Source organism: Salmo salar, chromosome ssa10 (assembly GCF_905237065.1).
Source record: "Salmo salar chromosome ssa10, Ssal_v3.1, whole genome shotgun sequence".
Taxonomy (NCBI): Eukaryota; Metazoa; Chordata; class Actinopteri; order Salmoniformes; family Salmonidae; genus Salmo; species Salmo salar.
The window spans coordinates 35,109,280-35,116,228 of record NC_059451.1 but is presented as its reverse complement, the minus strand read 5'-3'; the positions used below and the strand labels follow the sequence as shown (position 1 = coordinate 35,116,228).

Sequence of the window (6,949 nt, the reverse complement as noted above, 5' to 3'; positions counted from 1 at the left end):
GCTTTTCATCTAGTAGAATTCTCTACTTGCTATAGATGCATTTCCAGGCTGCCTCATGAACGTCTGACTTCAAATGCAGATCATTAAAGTTAGCAAACAAGTATGCTATTCAGATGGTTATCTTCTACAACATCCCAGATGTCATCAGATGATTGATTACCAGTCAGGCAAGGTAAAATATCACAAATAGAGCTAGATAAAGCCAGAATAATAATATACTTGTTGAGCATAGCTACAGCCATCAGTCTTTTTGTGTGTTTTCATGATCATCACTCACTCACTGCTAAGTTGTTCAAGGTCCGGACAGCGTATAGCTAGCTATCTGCTACAGGTTTTTTTTGCGAGCAAGTACGCGCATCAGTCGAACTTGACGCTTGATTGTAAACAAAAAAATGCATATATTGAGAAAGTATCGTCTTTTCTGACCCATGTGTGTTTGACAACAGCTGATAATCAGCTCAGGTGAAGGGCTGTAGAAAAATAAACGAATGGCAGGAAACAACGCAGTTGCGAATTAGATGAAGCATTCTTATAGTGAGTCTAGGGAGTTGATGTGTCGCTTACTTCATTTTTTACGGAACGGTACTTTCTAAATAGTATGTAGTATTAGTACACAGTATGTCGTTTTAGTAGTAGGCAAAACAGACTTCAGACATGGCCACTCACTTTGGCTTCTTTCTTTCTACCACCAAAACCACAGAGCTGACCATATTGGATTGATGTGAGCAGTAAAATGGAATCCTCTGCATCACTTTTCCAATCACGCATAGATCCGTGAATAGGCCTACTTCAAGGAAGCAGGAAGGGTTATTTACTGAGGTTTTGGAGTTTTGGTCCCTTAGCTTAGGTTAGAAACTAAACACATGATCACTGATATCATAAATTCTGATTATTGTGTCTCAATGTACACCTTCATATTCACTGTTAGATGCCAGCATTCATTCATTGTATGGAGTCTCAGCTGGTGACTCAATTATCTGCCTTTGCAGTGCTATGACGCATTCCTTATGCACATACATATGGGGGCTGAAGACAGGAGAGAAGAGAATCAGGCACTGAACCATTCTCCACACTCCCCTCCCGTCCCCTACTCAGACAGACAGAGCTAAGTATGACAGTCAGACAGGTATGAAGACTAAACTAATGGCGCAGAGACTGCATTAGCCTACAGGTATTTATTTTGGTGAGATATATTAGCCTCTTCAAATGTATTAATCTGCCCTCCAGAGAGACATCAAATGAATTATAGATCCAAAAAGTCACGAGCAAATAAAACATCAAATATCTCCAGACATAAATCCAGGAATCCATAATCTGTAAGCAATTTCCCATATCCTGGCCATTGCATATCAGTGGTGCCTGCGTCAAAGCTGTCTCCAAAGCACTTGTTATCATTCCTGCCACGTCAGCGGTCTTAAGTATAGGCTATCCTCCTTTTGCAGCTATTACAGAGGGCTACTTGTGTTTTAAACATGTGACTGAGTGGGAGAGGGGGAAAAGGGATAGAGAGCTAAAGAAGCCCGTGTCTGGTGCTTGCCAGCGCCCACCTATTGAAATGTGTGTCCCCCACTCTGTCGCCGCTGCGGAGTAGGCGGGTCAAGCAGAGCGCGGTGATGGCGCGGACTTTATAAAGGAATATTTAACCACCGGCCAGAGGCACTTAAACATCCCGTGAAGCATTACCGAACTGCATTCCGCCGCATCTGCCCTCCCGTCAGTCGCCCGCTGGTGTTTCTGTAACGGGAGGCTCGCACGCGTTCCCACATCAAGAAGCACATTTGCGAGTTCTCTCTCTCTCTCTACTCCTCTTTCTTTACCCCGCACTCTCGGTCGATGCTTTCATTTTTTAAAGTAATTATCCCTTGAAAGGTCAAAGCCTTTGCTTATCATTGTCCCTTTGCTCCATAATGAAAAGCGTTTTGCTTCGAACTTCCTCAGTGGGCTGGAGCGATAGGAAGGATTGCTGAGGCGTAGAGCTGCCCCGACTCTCGCCGAATCGTTTCCCCTCTATCTCTCTTTGGATGTTGTGGAGTTTTGTTGGTCTTGTGCAAGTGTGAACTAATTCACTCCGATCAACGTGAAATTAGGTTTTCAACAATGTTGGCAGTTCTAGGGACATATCCGTTGATTCAGCAAAATATTTGAAGATGCTGAATTGAACTTTGTCCGATGTTCTGAATCGCGGTGAGTTGAGATATCTATCTTTTATAATACCTTTTGTTTGTAAGCCTGAATGGAGCATGTTTTTTGTTGTGTAATGGTTTGCATTCTCCTGAAGTTGCATGGACACTGTCACACAATGCAGGGACATATTGGGTATAACTGAATGCCAGAGGTAGCATATATACAACTGCTGTGTAAACCCAGGTGAAGCATACATATGACATACTCTCATACCTGTCTCTCACTTTCTGAAACTCTCTCTCTCTCTCTCTCTCTCTCACACACACACACACACACACACACAAAATATATATATATATATATATATATATATATATATATATCTTTCTCTCTACCCTTCTCCCCATTTCCCCCTTCCTCTCCCTCGCTCCCCTTTTTTCCCATTGCCACCGTGACGCCCAGTCTGAATTCCTGAGGGTGGTATGGGCTTGCCAGCAGAGCAGAGCAGAACTGGGGTTCAGATCTGTAATGCTGATGTGCTGTGAGCAGGTCTGCCAAGCCAAGTGCCAGCCAGTCAGTCAAGTAGAACCATCCGCTTCCAGCCATCCACAAACAATTTTCCCTCTGATTTCATAATTATACATTTCACCCTCGAGCCTCTTAAAGGCTTGGGAAATGGGAATCAAGGCAGGTTTTGAATGCAGGAAAGGATGTAATGAAAAGCCTGTATGCCCAAACCAGACTGTACAAAGTTGCTCCTAAGTCGAAATGGAATATCTTGGGTTTGTTAAATTGAATGAACCCAGTAACCCACAATGACATAACGTCATCCGTTTGTGCTACATTTGAATAGAGGCTTTTATGTTTTTTATGGAGTTAGAGTATTTTGATTTAATGAAATGGTTTATACAGTCTTTTTGATCCCTTACAGAAAATTATACTAAATCTAAATACTGTATACTTCATGCTGTTGCATATCTAGCTTCTCCTACTCCTGAGTTGTTGTAACATAAATCCATGTTCGGTAAACATACCAAAATAATAGACAGTCACTCTATCTAGCAATGGTCTGCGAGTTTTGTTTCAATGGACTTTGAATGATATAGTTTATCTATGCCTTTGGAGAGACTATGAAAAAATATGGACTTGGTGGACTTTGATGAATCATCTCTTGAGATATTGTAGAGATATATCTATAATAGAGATGTATGGATGTCTCTGGTTAAGGCTCCATTGGGTAAGCTTATGAAGGCTGTTGTTTATCACTATAATAGGAGGGAGTGAGTACTGCCATAGTCTGTGAGTCTCTCACGTAAGCCGTTAGCTCAGGAAGCCCGAGAGCCAAAACCCTAGAGGAGTGTGTGCGTGCATGAAAGAGTGTGCATGTGAGTATAAGTGTTCATATAACGTATCCAAAAGATCGGTGCATACCCAGCTCCCTAAAATGAAATGAGCAAAGGGTTCAATCTCTTGTTCCTTTGTGGAGGCCTTGGAGAAATGTATCTCCAGAGACTGCATGCATAGTGAGTCCATTGCCACGGGCAGACTGAAGAGCTGAATGCTGCATTCATGTCCTGTGGTATATTGTGAGAGTGTTTGGTGGCCCAGCTGTACCCCATCAACATGAAATACTGGCTCTGTCTGACTATGTCCTCACTGCTCTATAGAGGTCTTGGCTGCAGCAGAATAGAAACAACGCAGACTGGAGACTGAGAGCATACCAAAGCACACACAAACACAAATACACACAAATACATACACACATTCACAAACACCTTGATAAGTGCAGACATGCATGTACTCCCACATGCACACTCACACACACATGCACACATTCACTTTCACACAAAGCAACATGCATTTACACATGCACACTTGCACACACGCTCACTCACTCAATCACTCACACGCACAAACGCTCACACGCACACACACACACACACACACACACACACACACACACACACACACACACACACACACACACACACACACACACACACACACACACACACACACACACACACACACACACACACACACACACACACGATCTGTCTTCTGGTCTTCTTTGCTCACACACAGACATGTACGCAATTGGTATGCACCTTTATGTACTGTACACTGACAACAACCTAAAACTCTCACTCCCCATCACTCTCTCTCTCTACCCTTCTCCCTATATCTCCTCTCTCTCCCTATATCTCCCTCTCACCGCCTCCCGCCTTAACCCATCTCCCACACACACACATACACACACACACACACGACACAAACACAAGACATCAATAACTGCTGCGGCTTTCTCAATGACCTATTTATCTGCTCCTACTGTGAGATGTGGACATAGATCAGATGAGACAGGAGTCAGTGAGATGCCCTCGTGTTCAAACGACTGTGACGCTTCAATGGGGCCTCTTCCTTAAAGGATCAACATAGTCTTTAAGATAGAGGAAGGGCCTGCTGCTATCAAGCACCCACATTAATGAATGAGTCACACATGGAACACTGCTGCAGCAATTTTATCACATCAAATATTAATAGGGGAGACAGAAGAAAAGAGAGAAATATTGACAAGAAAAAAGAGAGAGAATTGAAGAGACTTAAAGAAAGAGATATAAGGGAAGAGAGAGAGAGTGGACAAACAGGCAGAAGTCAGGCACGTCTTGGCAGGAACAGGGGCTTTGTGGTGAATACCCACCACCCATTATTTTATGATATTGAGCAAACTGGTGGATCACTGGTGCAGCGGCCCTGATTCGGAACTGAGTCTGACGGATAGATAGAGAGGAGAGAGAATGAAAGAAAGGACAAAAGATAAGGGAGAGAAAGAAACAGGAAAAGAAAAAGAAGGACAACAAAGAAGAAGTGAAGGAAGGAGACAAAGGGAGGAAAGAGGAAAAGGGGAGAGAAGAGAGTTAAGGAGAGCTGAGCAGGTCACAGAGAGATAGGTTGACTGATTAGGGCATTAAAAAAAGATACTTCCAGGAATGCTTGATAATTGAAAATATTTGATACAAGGCAGTGGTGGAACACATCCTGTGGACTCATACACACTCACAAACCTCCCCTCAATAACACAAACACAATCATATTAGAAATGAGTGAGAAAGACAAGCAGCATGTGTTCTTGAAAATGCTGTCATTGTTGGTATATAACAAAAATGTCATGCCCTCTCTCTGTCTATCTCTTGCCATTTTTCTTCATCTCTCTCACTCTCACTCACACACACACACACACACACACACACACACACACACACACACACACACACACACACACACACACACACACACACACACACACACACACACACACACACACACACACACACACACACACACACACACACACACACACACACATTGATCCCACAAGAGATAGAGATACTATAAAGGAGTGTACAGTCGTAGATAGACAATGTTATTACTCTCTCCACACACACACACTAGCTCAGGTACCGTAAAGGGAATACCTGTTAGCCAGTTTTCTCTTTACTATTTACAGCTATTAACTCAGCAGAACTAATGCTCTTTATTCAGGAGGCACCTTTTGGGCATGCTTGTACCTGGAGACTCGTTTTCAGAAGAGGCCTATGTGTGCTTTACTCAGATTTATAACGGCTTTTGCTCACTCCGCCTCCCAGTGATATGCAGCCAAATAAAAATGTACAAGTGAGAACTTTACGAGCTGGATAGCCATAATTAAGACTCGTTTTTTTACCATTGCTTTCCCAGAACTGACTAGCGAAGTGGGCTTTTTATGTTTTTTTTTATTCAACGAGGAAAGGAAAAGTACTCTACTTCACTGAACCCACCACACACACACACACACACACACACACACACACACACACACACACACTCCGCTAATTGATTAGATACAATTCAAATCTTTAATCCCCCAAACTAGGTTTGTGGCGGTCACAAAATTTCGTCAACCGGTGATTGTCAAGCAAATAACTGTCTGTCTCACGGTAATTGACCGTAATTAACATAAACACATTTAGCATCTCCTGGCTTCCACACCTACAAGCTGTTGGATTTTGGGTTAAACTTGGAACATTGCTATCCTAGAGACATGATACATCAGAAGTAAGACTATAGTGTCTGAGGGGTGATGGAGAATGTTTTTTTTTACATCAGAAATGAATGGTTATATGTAGGAGCCAGATGGCTTTGGAATGTGTTGGGTAGAAGGGAGGAAGTCACAGGATGGCTATAGGGGATACGGATGGACATCTGTGGATTAGGCAAATGAGGGGTTGAGGTCAGGTCAGATCCCCTTGAGGGTGAAATTAGGGTTTATTACCCTATTACTTCATCTTCCTGTCTAACCATAAAAGATGTAAGGATTGGAGAGAAGGAGGAGTGCCTAAATTGGAGTATATATACTTATGTTGGTGGAAACATGTTTTGTCTGAATGCAGGTGTATTGACCCTCTGGGAAGAATTAAACTTGGTTAAGCTTTCATAATGTCTGTTGAGTTATTTACTATGAGAATTAGAACCCAACAAAGCCATTGTAAAAAGTCTAATAAATCCATATAATATAGCCTACACCTTCACAATAAATCCATTATTTATTTTAGACAGGTCTAAAGAAGCATGATATGAAGAAAATGTAGACTATTTCAGAAGAACAGAATAGCATACTCTGAGTTGTCCTTATGTTAGGTCCTGATGTGGCTACACCAAATGGCTGTGGGCTACACAAGTTCATTTATCAGACAAGATTTGCTTATAATTCCGTGGCATTATTTTATATTATGAAGAATACAATTGAGCAAAGCTGAATAAAATATCAATACTTTCTCCAACCGAT

The 6,949-nt window shown here is 42.2% G+C and overlaps 1 protein-coding gene across 1 annotated transcript in view; it reads left to right on the top strand.

Moving 5' to 3' along the window:
- Positions 1 to 1,480: 1,480 nt before the first annotated feature.
- The window catches only part of LOC106560299 (BMP/retinoic acid-inducible neural-specific protein 3), a 59,191-nt gene continuing 53,722 nt past the window's right edge, over positions 1,481 to 6,949 (top strand). Inside the window, exon 1 of the mRNA XM_014123052.2 lies at positions 1,481 to 2,184. The gene's annotated coding sequence lies outside the window, so the exon portion shown is untranslated. The remainder of the gene's footprint in view (positions 2,185 to 6,949) is intronic.